The sequence below is a fragment of the Cygnus olor genome, chromosome 1, assembly GCF_009769625.2.
Source record: "Cygnus olor isolate bCygOlo1 chromosome 1, bCygOlo1.pri.v2, whole genome shotgun sequence".
Taxonomy (NCBI): domain Eukaryota; kingdom Metazoa; phylum Chordata; class Aves; order Anseriformes; family Anatidae; genus Cygnus; species Cygnus olor.
In genome coordinates, this window is record NC_049169.1 from 144,838,470 (window position 1) to 144,855,914 (window position 17,445).

Sequence of the window (17,445 nt, forward strand, 5' to 3'; positions counted from 1 at the left end):
CACACATAGTCTTGCATCAATCATGGTGTGATAAGCATGGACAAGTTACATATGGGTGACAGAGAATGATGCTGGGGCTGGGAAAAAAATCAAACAAAAATGCAGAGAGAGTTCACAACATGAATCTCTTCTTATGCCACCAGAGGAATACAAGAAACACTGGATTTCCTGAGCCGTTTTAAAAGATACTGCTAACTTCTGTCTCCCTTCTATTTATTCATGTCAATGGAGATGATATAATAAGGATAATGCCTCTGCAGTCATAATCAATGCTGAACAAACTTCCTCTTGGAAGCAGCAAAGCTGTATACTTTCCAGATTTATTTCTGAATGTAGAGGGGTGGATGGATGCGTCTTGCTCAAGCACAGTTTCATAGGAGCTCAATGAACTGATCCAAAAACAGTTGCTTAGGCTTCCTGTAAGGAGGTGGATGTCTGAAGCAAGAGGGATGACACATCTTCTGGAGATGCCCACATACGGCTGTTGTTCCCTGGCTGCGGGGGGAGCCCAGGCCCTGCTGTGGGATGGTGCAGCCAGCACACAGATGGCCGTGGTGGGAAGGGAGATCCCACGGGGGGCAGCTGATCTCTGTGGGGTGTGCGGTGCCCCCAGTGCTTTGAGCAGCCCGCCCAAGTGCCAACACCTCCAATTCTGGGAGTTAAATGGAGGGCAGACTGCTCGGGGCAGCAACAGGCAAACCTTCAGCTGTGGAAAAAAAAAAAAAAAAATGGGAGAGACACCATACAAAACCCACTTGTGTTGGGATGGTGCTCATCTTCACATCCCTGCTCTCAGCCCAGGCTTTGCTGCTGCCCCGGTGCCAGTCAGTGGGGAATGAATCACCACAGCAGCATGATGAATCGGCAAACAGTGAACACGTTTCCTCGTGTTATCTAATGGTGATGCACTGAGGATGTGGTTGATTAGAGAGTCATCCTCTCCCTGGCAGACTTTCTCAGATGGTTTGCTAACCGGTAGGGTGAAGCTGATGACCTGACAGCCAGAAACGTACGCACTCCCCTGCAGGTTACCTGTTATGCAGCAATAGCCACAAATATGTGAAAAATGTAAAAAATGCAAAAGATTAAAAAAGAATCCCACTCTTTTTTTTTTTTCTTTTCCCTTTGTGAAGGTTTGGAGACTGTGCTGTTAACTCCTCTGAGACCATGGTGAGGCTACAGATACTCATGTCAAAGAGCTGTGGGTGGGGGATGAAAGCAATCTGCTGCCAAGAGTGGCAGCAAACCCACATGCCATCTGAGTGCAAGCCATTTTTGTAAACATATGCAGCCACACAGGCTTGAGTCTTAGCTGTGAACAGTATCCTTGTTTTGACTCTGCAACAGTACTTTCTTGATGTTCGTCTCTACAGGAAGGGAGTTTTTTTGTTCCTTTGCTTTTCTTTTTCCAGTGTAGAGCTCTAAATCACAAATATATTTTGTATGGGGGAAGAAGGGAACACAATTTAAGGAAACGTAACTAAGCCCGATTATTATAGACATGGTTGATAGGTCTGGCCAGAAAAATACCTTGGTTTCAATTGTTTATAACTTTAAACAGATGGTCTGAAATTTTCCATTCTCTGACTTCAGTTTGATTTAATCAGAGGCTTCAGAGGGGGGTGAGCTTGTATCTTTTCATGTCAGCTGTGGGTCAGGCACTACAAAATAGCACTAAGGGACACTGTTGTTTTTTCGCGTTAAAAAATATGTAAAGGTTGCAATGTCACCATCCTCAGGAGGAAGGAATGACAGCTTGGCAGGAAATGTACTTTTGCCTGTTTCCAGGTTACAACTGTCCGAAAAAAATATGTGCTGCATATGTAAAGACCTGCTAGGGACTTTTATCTTCATTTTCTGGAAGCAAAGTCCAGCTTAGAGCTGAGTAGGCCCTTCTCTATAACTTCAGTTCCCTCAGTCTCTTGGCCATCCTGGGTACGGGCGAGGAACTGAGACCTGGAAGTCTTTCTCTGCTGTGTTTTGAGTCCCAGAAAGAAGCTGAGAAAAAGCCTTTCCCACAAGGCTTACCTTGGGTTACCTGGCTTTGATTAGAGAAAGTGCCAAATAATGTCAGCTGCTCCAAAAGCTGGGTCCTCAGCATCTCAAGCTGTCCATCCAAAATGGTTAGCGCACACAACATGGACACTTCTGACACGGGTCTCAGTTCCTGTGTGTAATCTGGAGATGATGCCACCCTCATGGTTTGCATATAAGTCACGTAGAAAGTCTTCTGAGAAAATAATTGTCTCCTTAAAACAAGACGCGTGGGATGTTCAACAAATAGGGCTTGAGAACCTGCAAGGGAAAAAAAAATGCCTACCTGACAGTGAGTGCTATCCATGCAGGGACTGCCTGCTGTCCATTTGCAGTGAAAGGAAAAAGAGTCCTGTAAAAAAGAAAAAAAAATAAAAATGCTATATGTAAGACATTTGACATCCAGCTCTGGTTATATTTTCCTCCTCCACCAAACTACCCTGGTCAGAAGTTTGAACCCCAGCACGTTACCCTGCACGGACAGACGGGCAGGTTTCCCACTCAGAAAGAAAAAAAATAAAATAAAAAATCCAGGGGAACTCAGGTGGGTTTTGGCCCAGTATCCACGATGTTTGACTGGGAAAACTTTCAAAGTGCCAAAGTACCATTGGCTTTGGTAGTTTGGGGTTATTGCCTTAGGGAGTGTTGACTCCGTTTACAAAGGCACTCTGGTGTGATCCCGGGACTGTTTCTGTCCCAAGCCTTCTCTGCAGCCAGAGCAGACACAACTATCCCCTTTGTGACCCTTGGGAGTGCTGGTGAAAAGGGAGCCAGGCACCTTGCACGGAGGAAACTCATCCTCTGGCATATCCCTGTCTAACAGCAGTGGTGGCTCCCCACTGATTCCAGCTGGTGCCAGTGCAGCAGGTAAGGAGCCTGAATTTGGGAGCGAGGAGACACAACACTCGAAGCAGCAGCACTAGCTGTTCAGTGATAACCGCGTCACATGCACAAAAAGCGGTGGCTGGGATGCAACGTAAAGAGCAGTCTGAAATCTGCCAGGCGGCTGCATTGTAAGAGAAAGGGCTGGATCTGAAGCTCAGGAAAATCAGCAACACTTTACCACTGCTTCCAGCAGTGCCTGTGCAGAAAAAAAAAAAAATGCCAGAAAATGAGCTACAGCTTCTTACATCTCTGGAGTAACGATAGGCTGTTTGCTTTCCTTTTGTAAACTATTATGAAAACCGAAGCATATTTAACATGTCTTGACTTTTTTTTTTTTTTAATCTGCCAGTGGTGCTTGTGGCAGCAGACTGGAGTGCTTGCAGTGATGAGCAGAGGAACCAGCTCCCTGGCTGCCGGCCAGCCAGCCTGCGTCCTCTCCAGTAACCAGCTTATAAACGACAGGGAAATGATGTAGTTCCGAAGAACTGCTGAGGTCAACTGCTGAAATCTGTTGTTTGATGGGTTTTTAAATATTTTCCTCCAGGCCACGGACCAAAGCTGCCAAGATAGATGGAAGCACTTTTTAAGAAGATGGCAGGCGGCGTGTTAAGGTGCTAGATGCCCAGCTCCCTGTGGTGTGGCAGCCAGGGGACAGCAGGAAGGGATGGGGACACTGGGCCAGGTTGTGCAGCTGAGGCAGGAGCCATTCAGTATCAAAGCCAAATAAAGAAAGAAGGACCAGTTTCCCAATTTCTTCTGATTCATAGGCAAAATCCCTCTGGAACATCTGCTCCTTCCAGATCTCATCCTCAGACCTATGAAATATCACGATTGCTGCTGATTGCATGGGATTCCTGGCAGTGACAGGGAAAATGACACCAAAAAGTTTTTTTGTAAAGTCTGAGGCAGAAAAGTAATTCAAATGCAAGCACTGTCTCCTTAGCTAATCCTACTCAAAAATTGTTTCCTACTATGAGATAAAAATGCGTGTTAAATCCTCTCCTGTTTAGAAGAAAGTCATTTTAGAAGCTGTCATTGGGTAGACTACCTCCAAACAGCATTTAAAGTATGGCAGAAGCTTTGTTACATATCTGTTAGCTTCATTTACCACCAAAGTGAAAAGATGTTCGAGCATCACAGAGCAGCCAGCGTAGCTTCTAGTCACGGGAAGAAGTTTTCTCATCTGCAGGAACCCGAAGCTCTTGCTCCTCTTTTCTTGAGCAAGATTATCTGTGGGCAAGCCAGGACCGGAGAGTCACTGCTAGGTCACTGGGAGGCAGATCACACTTCGATGCCTCACTTCTCTTGCCCATAACACGCTAGGGTGGTAGGACAAAAACCATGTGGGTTCATCGATTATCAGCCAGGAAAGTGTTTGTGATCACTTAGTGTAAGCTCCTCACAGCAAAGTCTCTAGCATTCCCTGCAAGAGTTTTTGATTTGAGCCACAGTTGCTCCTTCAAACAAGAATTTATGCAGAGTTTGTTGGCTTAATGCTGAGTATGTTTGGAAAGAGGTGGGGGTTTTAACCATAACAGCTTGCTATGAGATAAAAAAGAAAAAACAGCAAAACAGGTTGAAGGCAGACTTGGTTTAAAATATGTTAGTGGCAATAAAAACATTCACATTTGCTCCAGTAAATTTAGCATCCAAAATGAAGCTTTAATGCTACCTCTATTTTGTTGTTGTTGTTCATGTTGAACTTGCATATTTTGAATGACAAATGTGAAGAAAATACTTTGAGAAATCAACTTTCAATGTTAATACGCTTTAATTGTTAACAGTGACCTATCCTACCCCATCCCGTCCTGTCCTACCCTATCCCAGGTATGTTTTTACCCTGCTCATCAGAGAGGAATGCGAATGCCTCCTAACCATGCATTAAATGATGCCTCTAGCAGCTGTCATACCTGGTTTGCTCTCTTCCCTTATCATCTCCCCAGGGCAAGATGTGTATCTGAAATGTTTTGGTAGAGGTGTTTTTTTAGATGTGCATGCTGTTTCTATTAGATTAGACAGATTGAAGAGGTACACTTGATGCTCGCAGTGAATGACAACACGCTTTTGCAATTCCAAATGTCATCTTAGTTGTTTGCTGCATTTATTTCAACATTTGTTTTTCATGTTTTTTGTTTGTTTGTTTTTGTGGCTTTACCCCCACCCCCCACCCCGTCCCTAACACAAGCTGCTTCATGCTTCTTTCCCAGAGTTCTCTAAAAACTATTTTTGTGACGATATATTAAAAAATTGCTAGCCCTCTACAAGTCATCCCTATCCCAATCCCAAGCCAGTGTCCCCCTCATGACTTTCTGTCGAAAGTTCCTTTTTAATACAGGTTATTTCTCTGACCTGGCTGATGCTGCCACTGTGCAAACAAGCTGCTTCAGCAAAGGGAAAGGGTGAGCAGCTGGGCTGGGGGATGAAGTGGGAAATTCTTCAGCCGTTTTCGTTGCCAAACCTAACACATTGTGTACCTACACCATCCTCACATGGTCCCCAGGCTCTAAAAAAAAAATAAAAATAAAAAAGAATAACAAAAAAGGGAACAAACAAACAAAACCCCCATCGTACAGCAGCCATGTCATATGCCCTCGAGCATGTGGGAGAGGAGGACAGCTGCCCTGAGCCTGGTCCTGTGACGAGGATTCTGCACGATAAGCCTTTACATGAGCTCCTGTGACAGCAGTACATCTGCTGTGCTGGGATGTGTGACCGAGAGCGTGTTTCCTGCACTGAGTTATTTGGTGTGAGGTTACCAGAAAAGGGGAAGTTCCCTGTGTTGCGCTGTTCCCTATAGCCAAATGTAGGATCAGAATCCAGGCCCCTAATTCCCAGAACTGAAAAGAGACAGAGGGAAAAACTCACGACCTTGCTGAAAGACATGAGGCTCAATTTCTTGTCCCACGCACTCTTTCTAAAATCTGGATCAAAGACTGATGAAAAAGCTGTCCTGGCAGCACAGAGGTAGAAATTGCGGGGCTGTCTTGGACCAGGACAGCTGGTCCATGCACCCCAGTGCAGCAATGCCAGCGTGGACTGCCTGCTACGCTGGATTCAGTCAGATGAGCCGTGCTGGTATAAGCATTCAGTACCCACGCTCGGGGGCTGCACTGCTTCCACTTCAACTTGTCTGATTGCACCGGTGCGAAAGCTACAGACGAGCCTCAGCAGCCTCAAATCCCAGGGAATCGTTTTTTGACTCGGGGCCATGCCGAGAAAAGGCAAGACGGCGCTTGTTCAGTCAGCAGACGAAAGTTGTCATACTAGAAATACCATTACGGCAAGATTAGCGGCGTACGGGACTTGTAATGATCAGTTACCCTACCAGCACGTAAATAAAAGGACAAGCTGCTGACAAAAAGCCTTCATATATTCGTCGTAAATAAAAGTAAAGATGATGGCTGTTTTCCAAACCAGGAGGAGGAATGTCAGTTTTTGTTTGACCTCTGGCACATCCCTTGGGATCGACTTTTTTTTTTTCCTCGGGAGGATTAGGGTAAAATTCCCATGGTGGCTCGCTACGGCTCTTTTATCAACATTTAGCCAAACATCTGCAGGATATCAGGCTTCAATATATACAGATTAAATCAGCTCTGGAAAAAGTATCAGTGCTCTCCTGCAAAGCATTAAAGGGGAGGCGTTCTTTATGGGCTTGGCAGAAGAGCACGAAGCACTGAATAAACTCTCGTAATTTAGGAAAGGGGAATCTGTGTGTTATTTGTGTTTAAAATTTAAAAATAAAAATAAAATAAATTTGAAAGTTGAATCTGAAGAGCAGCAAACTCTCGGTGCTGCCTGGGGGGGTTCTCAGATTGGACGGGCCCTTCGCCACAACCGGTGCCCAACGCATTGCATCGGCTCACGGCAGCTCTGATGTGCGTGGATAACCCCTGCAGCCCGAAGGCTGCAGTCACACTCAGGCTTTCAGCAAACCTGAGTATGACTTTCCAAACACCACACCCCAGAAAGACCATCTGCCCTATCTCTGCAAGGTGTTCTCCACACAACCATAGTCTTCAATGCTGGAGTCCCTGCATTCCTGAAGGTACACAGCGGTGTGGATACAACCATAAGCACAAATTGTATGTTAATTTTTTAAGCTCTTTTAAAACTAAACAGACTCTCCAGAATTGCTTTCAATGAAACTATGTGTTTGAGGAGTTAGAGCACCATGTGATTAATGCAGATGGCACAAATTTTGTTTAGTGAAGATCCTGTGCTTTTTAGGGGGTTGCCACTAGCTGGCCTGGCTACTATGATTTAGCTTTAGGGGCTTTAGGAGCTAAATCATAGTAGAGTTATAGAAGGGAATGAAAACGGGAAGGGTAATGATGGCAAGGCAAGGTGGAGCTCAGCTAACACCCTACCTGAAAGGTGCTGGCCTGCCAAAGAAGCAACACCCATACTAAGGGGACCTCTCCGAGGTCAAGAAGGAGGGCAACTGAACCAGAAGTATCTTGCCAAAGCTTAACAGAGGAGACTAATTTTAAAGGGGAAATTTGTGCACGGGCTTCACTCCATCCAGCTCCAATTCTGCACTCCATGTGCCCTGAATAAACAGCGCTCCGTTTGGATGCGTCTGTGTTTGGATCACTGCAGCTGGGATTCGCTCCTCTTCCCTTCAGCCGCTTACACATTTGGGTCGGGTCTTGGCTAGAGGCTTAAAACCTCGGCCGGTTTTAAGACAAATAAATGACAGTTTGGAGATAAACATTATACCATAAAAAATGTAAACATTTATACCATAAAAAACACCGTAAATACGGTGTTTTTTCCCCTTCTAGAGTATTTTTCTGTGGTTTTGCACAAACAGATACGTGCTACCTGAGCCCTGTGTAACTTTGGTGTTGCCTGCAGTGAAGTTGTTAAATACACACTCGTCATCATTGTTTAAGTGGCTATGCCACCACAATTAAATGTGTAAAATGATTCATGCTCAGATTGGTTTATTAAGAAAGCACAACAGTTTCCAAGCACAGGTTAGAGAGGCAGACGCATTTAAAATAAAAGTATAGTGCAATGTGCGGTGGGGAGAGCATACAGTGGAATTAAAATATAAATATATATATATAAAGAAGTGCAAGGTTCATTATTCTTAAGAAAGTCTCAAGGTTGTTTCTTGACTGGCTAACGATGAGGACCCACCAATGTGCCAGATGCTGCCCAAGCCCACATTGCTCACGCCGTCCGTTCGTGCCACGTATGCCACCGGTGACCCAGGGCAGGGACAAGAGAGTCAACCTGAAGGGCTAGAGCCAGAAATCCCACCTGGAAAAAAAAAAGGACTGATGAACTCAGCGTGCCTGCTGGGTTTCGAACTCTTCATGCATCACCTAATACAGCCTAACTGAACTGCTGAAGTGCAGCAACAGTGACATTTCAGACCCGCCAAGCGCAGCAATAAACGCCTTTGGACACCAGCGATTTGACTCCGTGCTCCACCCAAGAAATGGGAACGGCGCCGTTTGTAGTCATGATTATCCTTAGCTAAGTTGCCATGGAACAAAGCCTGGCTAATCCTAGTGGACTGATTTGGGAACAATCTCTAATCTTATTGCCTAATTCTTTATCACTCCCATTAGGTCAGTTTTTTATCCAAGCCGTAAGAGCGGCGAGGTTTCCAAGCTGTCATCGCGCTGTGCTGACTGGTGGCAGCACAGCCCTCTAGCTAAGAGGAATAAAGGATGTTGTTTCTCTTTGAATCAGGGTGAGGACTTTTTCCTTCCCATAGTAGATGAAATCTCCCTTGAGTTTTCCTTGAATTCATAGAATTCAGTACACATGAATTCATTTGTTCCTCCGAGCCTGGAAATTGCAAACATTGTCAGAGAGACCTCCTCGTTTGCCAGCTAAATGAATGTTTCGGGGGATGTGCATGCAAGAAGACAGATGGGCTTTTGAAAGAGTTTGCTGGGTTTTGTTTTCCTGTTGCCAGCTTCACAGCCACCTTGCATCTATCACCAGTCTGACCTCATTTATTTTTCCAATAGCAATACACAACGTTAATTCCAAATACTTCGCCACCCTCCTGGAAACGAGGCGATTCGTGCTAGCATCCCCTGGTGACTGCAGCACAGAAGGAGCCTGAGATAAATGGCCCCACGGTTCAAATAAATTCATGGGGTAAGAGATTGTGCTGTGTCCTCTAGGATGGGTCCACAAGTGTACTGGGAGGCTCTCAAGGTGCCTCCTATCTCATATATGGTGACACAGCTCTTAAGAACAAGGTGTGTGCACACACGTGTGTGGGTGTTAAGCACCGTGGTGTTATGAGAATTATTATTATCACAGGAATAAACTCGTGGCCAGGTAGTGGAAAGGAAAGGCTGGGAAAATGAATGTTGTTCCTGTTTGCAATTTGCTCCTTACAGCAACGCGCACGCAAAGACCTCCTTGAATGAGTCCCTGGAAAAGATCATGCGAGCTTCCTGCACGGAGCTAAGATTGCCCTGATCAAAGCCCTCGTGATATTCCCTTTAAAATAAATAGCAACAGAAGGTCACCACGCCACTCTGTTGTCTGCTAGAGATTATGGGGAAGAAAGTCCTTTCATTTCAACCCTCCCCACTGAAATAAATTTCAGAAGGATATTAAAAACAGCACTGACAATAGAGGTATTTAAAGAGAAAGAGTTTTTTGATGAGACAGATGGCAACTGTAATTAACTTCAGCATTTTCTCCTATAAACCACATAGTTTAAACTCAATTAGCTGGCTCTTTTTTTTTTTTTTTTTTTTTTTTTTAATTAAATAACCCCATTTGCACCTAATCAGCAGCCAGTTCATATCCAGACAGTTCCACAGCCAGCCCTGGGAGGGGATGCTGCCCAGGCCAGAAGCCACCAGCAGCTCGGGCACCCACTATCTGCTTACCAGCGACCAAACCCCTGGGGCAGGCGCCGGAGCTCCCGTTCCTCCACTGGAGCAAGGAGGACAGAAATTTTGCCTCGAGTGTGACAGTGCACGTTGTCTTTCCAGCCTGCTCGGTCCTTGAGCCCTGTTGTGGAGGAGGTGCCCAGATCTGGGTGATGCCTGCAGCATCCTAGGGCAACACAGGCACAGGGAGGTGTCCCCTGTCATGCTCCGAAGGGGAGATGACAACCTTGAGGAGCCCAAGGAATGGAGCTGGGGTGGCTGGCCCCCCCAGCAGAGCCATGCTCAGTGCCTGCACTACGTCTGCCTGTTGGAAAAGACCTCCAAGATCACCTGGTCCAATCACCCCCCTACCACCAATGTCACCCACTAAACCATGTCCCTGAGCACCACGTCCAACCTCTCCTTGAACACCCCCAGGGACGGTGACGCCACCGCTATGGGTGAGCCAGCGATTTAATTTTCTGTGTTATTTATCAGCAAAACTGGTCTTCACTTCAGCTGTTTAGACACAAACCTACTGACATAATGCAGAGTAGATAAATCATTCCAGTTCTGCTGCAAACCCAGAGGTATGCAAGCCCTTCCTTGCTGCTTCGAGGCTGCAGCGAGGGCTACTCCAGCGGTCCCGCCTAAGGTCATTTGTCATGGACGTCTTGTCAGCTTGTCTTGCTGCAGGAGATTATTACTAAAAATTAGCATTTGCTTCCAAGTTATGTGACCTTCTATTATATCTTCTTGTTTTGAATGTTAAAATTATATATTTTTTTTAATGTAAAAACAAGTCTCCTTCCTTTGAGGCCTTCCAAAGCCGCCTGGAGATGGGCCTGGGCAGCCTGCGCTGGGTGGCCCTGCTGGGGCAGGCCTTGGGCCTGGTGGCCTCCAGAGGGCCCTGACAGCCTCAGCCACCCTGTGCACTGAAGCGGCCTTACAGCTTCACCTGGGCCTCCTTACTGGGAAGTTTGAAGGGATTTCTTATTGGCAGCTTTGGAAGATGGAATTATTTAAGTCTTCTAACTCTCCTTCCTGATGCTTTGTGCAATACCTTATCGCAGAATAATATCTAGAGAAGTCTGAAAGCAAGGGAATTACAGATTTTTCATTTTGTTTCCCTATAAATAAGCAGGAAGGTTTCAGATTCCCATGGCCAAGGCAGTATATTTGGGTTTCCCCCTACTTTCAACTACATTACAGCTGTGTCAAGGCCAAGCCGATCATTTGACTTGTCCGGTTTCATCACTGTCTGCAGCAATGAGTGCAACAAGAAAAAATGCTGGAGCAGGCCCAGACCCCAGCTAGTTGATGTAAAATAACGAAGTTTTGGGGTTTGTTAGCATTTTATAGCTGTAAACAGCTTTTGTCTCAGGAAGTTGAATGGTGCACAGCCTCGTCCTGGAGTAATCCATGAGGATTTCAAAGGTCCCCTGCCCAGCAGGCTGACGTCTGGTAGCTTCCACTGCACTCGGTGCTGTTGCAGGTTACTTTTTGGAGATTGCATCAATCTTTTAAATACTGTTGTTAAAAACACGCATGCTGTGGGAACGAGATAACTGCACGGCAGGGAGGGGCGTCAAAGAAAATAAACAAGGGCTTTAAACCCAAGGACTCTGGATACGGCGGTGAGGAAATCAGCCTCAGCAGGGCCAAAACTAATTCACCACAATATGGAGAAAAGCCCAGAGTCCCTTTCTGAACCTATTGTTGATGTATTATTATTCCATATGTGTACTTAATAGATCTAAAAACTACGCCCTGGAGCCGATCTGCTGATAAATTGCTCTGTGGCTCCCTCTAATGGATAATTTGACCAGAAGCGGGTTCAGGGTAGCAGCAAGAGACAAGATAAAACAGCACTTGCTCTAGCACAGCATCGAGATCTTTGTGGCAGGATCATTGCCTGGTGCACCAAAACGCAACGCTGTTATCGTTCCCCATCCATCTGTTGCTTTACTTTTATCTCAGCTGCTGTTGCAGCTCTTCTCAGAAGGGTTTGACGGAGCAGGCACAGCTGAACGAGGAGGCGATGGGCCCCAGCAGTAGGGTGGGAGAGGTGGGAACACCGGGGTGGCTGTTGAAGGCCGGATGGCACCCAGGGGTGCTGCAGGGGACAAGAGGGCAGAGCAGCCCTAACCTCTCCTAGCACATTGCACTCCTGCAGTTGCAGCGACCACCACAGAGGTTAGCACAGTCCAAAGGGGCTAAAAAGTCTGTTCGGTGTCCAGTTCTGAAAATTATTTTGTCTCTGAGATCTGCAGGAAGTCAGATGTGAGAGAAAGCTTTAACAGAACAATCTCTCCCGTCTGAACAAGTGACATTAGTAAAAGCCGTGTTTCATTTGTGTGCACATGGGTATTTATATCCAACACATTTCTACCTCGGATGCTCATGGATACCAGGAGCTTTTAGTCTCCTTAAGGGATTGTCTGTGTCAACCCCAACCTGAAGATAGCCATGATTTTATTTATTTATTTAGAAGAAGGTAATATTCCATATTGTCCATTATTTCTAGTCCTGACTTTAAAACCAAGGTGCTGTTGTAGAAGTGGAGGACGAAGAACAGTGGACAGCACACTACAGTACATTGCAGAGCAGAGTCTGGAAACAAGAGGAAAACTGTATTTGACAAAGTTTTCTTTCGGTGCAAAGTTTTCTTTTGTACCACTGGAGGAAGCCATCAGGAATCAATGCCTCTTTTTTCCACTGAGTTTCATTTAAACTCTAGAATTTGAGGTTTGGGGTTTCAGAGGGTTGTGCACCTTGAAAAGTCAATACTAACATAAGCACCTGAGACACGTAATCAAACAGCTTCTGATACTGACACAAGCCTCAGTTGCAGTCAGGGATTTTCTAGGTGCAACTGAAATACACCTCAGCTTCAATAGAACAGGTCTGGCTCACCACAAGGATATATGATTGCAAAGCAATAAGAGGAAAGGTGGTATGTACTGCAAGGGCAAGGGAGAGACCAGGACTGCCCTTTCCAGAGAAATCCTGCAGTTATATTGACCTGGGCTGGTCATGAAATGTGACAAGGCCAGCTTTTTATGAGGTGGAGATGGCAACACTTCTCCGGTGATTAAAAAAAACAAACAAACAAACAAACAACAAAAAAACAACAACAAGAAACAACAACAACAAAACACAAGAGACAGAGGAAAAAAAGATAGACCTAACGTGGTGATTGTACAGTTCAGAGGAAAGAAAGTACTCTGTCAAGTATGTGAGGCAATAAAAATAAGAAAAAATTACTTTGATTTGGCTTCTACTAAAGGGACTAAAAATAAATGCTCCTTCTAGAGGCCCCTTTGCAGAACAGGGAATTAAGAAGTACACATACTTATTTTAAAACATTAATATTGAATCATAAATGTTCTCCAATTTCTGAAAAACATTTTTTTTCCACAATAAATTTGCTCATTAATACAAGAATAACCAGTACCATTAATATTATATAAATGTTCCTGTTCCAGTGGTTGCATTCCAGATGATACTTTTGATCTAAATCTTAAACAACATCCTGATATACCAAGACAGATATGTAGATACTTGTGGGTATGCTGAAGGACATTAAAATGTTTATTGCTAAAAATAAAAATTCTTGCAAGGATGTCATCACAAACATCAAAGGAAAGGAAGCTGTGATCTGTAACAGAAATGGCCTTTGCTGAAAAATGCCTGAGTTTTCTACAGAAGGCTACTTTCAATTTGACTGATTGAAGGCTTGTGAAAATGCACTTTTAAAACATGACTGGACATTCAGTGCAATTATTAACCCTTTTTTTTCTGATAAGAATGAAGATGAGTTTTTATTGCACACATGGCCACAGCTAATTTAGCTTGAAAAAAAAAATCCTCTGAAGTTTCTTTATTCTTATTTTCCATTTTGTACTTTCCATCAAGTGTTCTGCACAAAAAGGACTCATATCTGTGTTCTTACAAGCATACATGAGAGAGATTCCCCTTTTAGGACTGGAATTGTATAAAAGGAATCTCTGTTCTCATTAACGTCTTGCCTAAAATTACATATAAAAGCATTTTCTCAATAATACATATAATCTATAAAAAAATTCTTTAAAAGTTCAGAGAATCTTAAAGTTGGTTGCTATCAGTGTTACACCCAAGTATATATTGAGCATACATTCCAAAGTCAGGAAAGGATTGTGCTGTGCGTACTTACATTAACATGCATTATTTATTATTGCAAGGAAAAACTAATACTTGGGAAACAGGAAAAACAAATCTTCACAGACTTCTGTGCTGTCATGAATAAATTACTTTGTTTTGTTTGTTGACATTCAGTTAACTCGATTCTTTCTACTCTGAAATGCAGTCCACAGGACATATAAAGCAGTAAGCCACAGAATGCATTCAAATCACTTACATACAAATAGTATGCAGTTAGACCACTCTTAGAAGTTTTACAAAATAACACTGAAAACTCACAGATATTTTATATACAATTTTTCAATGTTAAGTATGCATAGGATGCCTATGTTTGTGATGTTTAGAGATAACTGATCAATGCCCATGTGGCAATCCAGGCTGCTTGTGCTATTAGTTAAAAAGCAAATATTTGACTTCTCATTTGACCAAGAAATCACTTATAAACTGGTTTGTTTGATTGTTTGTTTAGTACATGTTAAACTAAGTCATGCCAACCTACAGGAAAGAAAACACAAGGTGTTGTAATGTGAAATGTTGACACGTATTACATATTTTTAAAATATATATAATCATAGTTTTGAAGACTATTACAAATCATAAACAGAAAGGTTAGAATTAAGCTGCAACCCTACACATTCATCATTGTGCCTCTTAGTTTCTCATAAATCTTGCATTCTCAAAATTTTAAATTGATTTATCCAGCTCTGATATTTTCTTAATTGACCTTTCTCATTCCCGACATGCAAGCTAAGCCAAAAAAACTTTCTAGCATGCCTGTACTTCAGAAACACAGTTATTTGACCGCAACTTACTTACATGGAAGTTTCTTTGAAACAGGTCATAACAGCAGCATGGCAGCAAACAGTTCAACTTCTTCCCCTCTCTTCTCCTTTTAAAAATACATAAATAGGAGCTCAGCAATGGCTGTGGTGACCTCAGTGCATTCATGTCAGTAACATATGCTCTACATCACAACACAGTCAGGATGTGATGAAAAAAAAACCTCCAAAGTACAAAACTGTAAGTCCAGAGGCAGCAAACCTTCAGTAATTATATTTTCTGCAAGATTTCTTACATCTAAAATGTCATGAGATTAAACAAGAATTATATTAATATACAAATAGAGGGGAAAAAATTAAATACATACAACCAGCTATATTCAATCCCAAAATTATTATTATGCATGGAAAAAAAAAAAAAAAAAAAAAAAGAAAAGCCAAGCTTATTTTTTTTTTCATCTCTGTTGCTTAAATGAGACCCCTTTCCAGCCCCACTCCAAAAGGAGCTGTACACTTCGCTACACCCTAAAATTGTGGTTCCAAACAGGCTTCTCTTTCTCTCTTTCTTTCTTTTCTTTCTTTCTTTCTTTCTCTCTCTCTCTCTCTCTCTCTCTCTCTCTCTCTTCTTTCTTTCTTTTTTCCTACTAAGGTAATCACTTCATATCTGTATGTATCACCTGTGGAGCCACTGCATACACTATAAAGACTGTGATACTGTATCTGGAAATACCGTTGCCTACTGCATTTCTCAGCATAGGCTATAAATAGCCTTTTGGTGATGGGGGAACACCAGAGAGATGTCTTCATACATTTAAGGTATGTAATTACATTTTTGTCAGGCAGCAGCAGCCCACAGGATTCAGAGAGGAAAGGAATTGCAGTGTCTGTAATAATTGTACTGTAAATAAACTTTTTTTTTTTTTGGGGGGGGGGGGTTGCCCCAGTTACTGTCTCCTGACCTGATCATGTTTCTACACCAAACTCCACCTCCAAAGGAAAACTGAAGTTAAAACTACACAATACTGAGCCCAAAGGGTCCCTCTGCTAAAGAACAGGAATGAATAAAACAGTAGTGCACAATACCGAGCTCTTCTTCAAGAGGTTAGGTGGGGAAAAAAAAGTGTATGGTCGCTGGAAGCAAGATTGGGTGACGTGGGAGGACTGCAGGGATGCTACTCACCTTTGTAGAAAGAGAATTCACATGGAAAAGGCTCAATTAGAATTGAAGCTAGCCAGCAGTGTGGAGGACAATAAAAAAGGTTTTTTAAAGTATGTTAACAGGAAAAGGAAGACCAGAGCAAACGTTGATCCAATAGTTGATGAGGACAGCCACCTCACAAACAGGAACATAGACCAAGCAGAGATGTTTAATGCATTTTTTGCTTCTGTTTTCAACAGATGGGCTCTGGGACCCCAGCTGCCCTGAGTTGGAGGGTTGTGACTGCAGAAATGATAAACTTCCAGTCAACCCCAAATTTGTGCGGGATCTGCTGCTCCACCTGGATGGATATAAGTCCATGGGGCCTGGTGGGATGCATCGCAGGGTACTCAGAGAGCTGGCTGATATCACTGCGGGACATCTCTCAGTTATTATTCAACTGTCTTGGGAATCTGGAGAGTTAACTGGAAGCTGCCAAATGTGGTCCCAGTTTTCAAGAAGGGCAAGAAAGAAGATCCTGGCAATCACAAGCCTGTCAGTCTCTCTTCTGTGCCTGTTAAAATTATGGAGAAGATTATTCCGGGAGTTACTGAAAAACACCTGAAGGACAACGCAGCCACTGGTCAGAGCCAACATGGGTTCACTAGCGGAAGGTCATGTCTAACAAACTTGATTTCATTCTATGACAAGATCACCCAGCTAGTTGATCAAAGGAAGCCAGTCAATGTAACCTTTCTGGATTTCAGTAAATCTTTCAATACTATCTCTCACAGTATCCTGGACAAATGACCAGAATACAGTTAGATAAAAGCATAATAAGGTGGGTGAACAATTGGCTGACAGGCCAGGCCCAAAGGTTTCTTGTAAATGGGGTTACATCAGGATGGCAACCTGTCACTTAGCGGGGTTGCCCAGGGATCCATTTTAGGATCAGTCCTCTTCGGTGTTCGTAAACAATTTGAATGTAGGAGTTGAAGGTTTTTTGACAAATTCGTGGACAATACCAAATTGGGTGGTGATGTTGACTCCGTCGAGGGTGGTAAGGCCTTGCAGAGAGATCTGGACAAATTAGAGAGCTGGGTGATCACCAACAATATGAATTTTAACAAGAGCAAGTGCCAGACTCTGCACCTGGGAAGGGGCACCCCTGGCTATACATACAGACTGGGGGACGAGATGCTGGAGAGCAGCACTGCAGAAAGGGAGCTGGGGATTTTGGTCAAAAGTAAGCTGAACATGAGCCAGCAGCATGCCTTGGCAGCCAGGAGGGCCAACTGTACCCTGAGTGTATCAGGCACAGTACTGTTAGCCCGGTCAAGGGAAGGGATGGTCCTGTTCTGCTCTGTGCTGGTGGGGCCTCACCTCAAATACTGGGTGCAGTTTTGGGGCACCACAGTATAAGAAAGAAATGAAGCTGTTAGAGAGTGCCCAAAGGAGGGTTATGAAGATGGTGAAGGGTATGGAGGGGAAGACGTATGAGTAGCGGTTCTGGCCCCCGGTTTTGCTCAGCGCAGAGCAGAGCAGGCTGAGGGGAGGCCTCATGGCGGCCTGC

The 17,445-nt window shown here is 43.9% G+C and overlaps 1 long non-coding RNA gene across 1 annotated transcript; it reads right to left on the bottom strand.

Annotated features, from left to right (window-relative positions):
* Window positions 1-1,687: 1,687 nt before the first annotated feature.
* Window positions 1,688-14,832, bottom strand: LOC121068288. Its single transcript, XR_005818800.1, has 3 exons — window positions 14,772-14,832; window positions 8,065-8,187; window positions 1,688-2,386 (listed from the first exon to the last, which is right to left on the bottom strand). It is a non-coding gene; the product is annotated as an uncharacterized LOC121068288 (long non-coding RNA).
* Window positions 14,833-17,445: the final 2,613 nt, after the last annotated feature.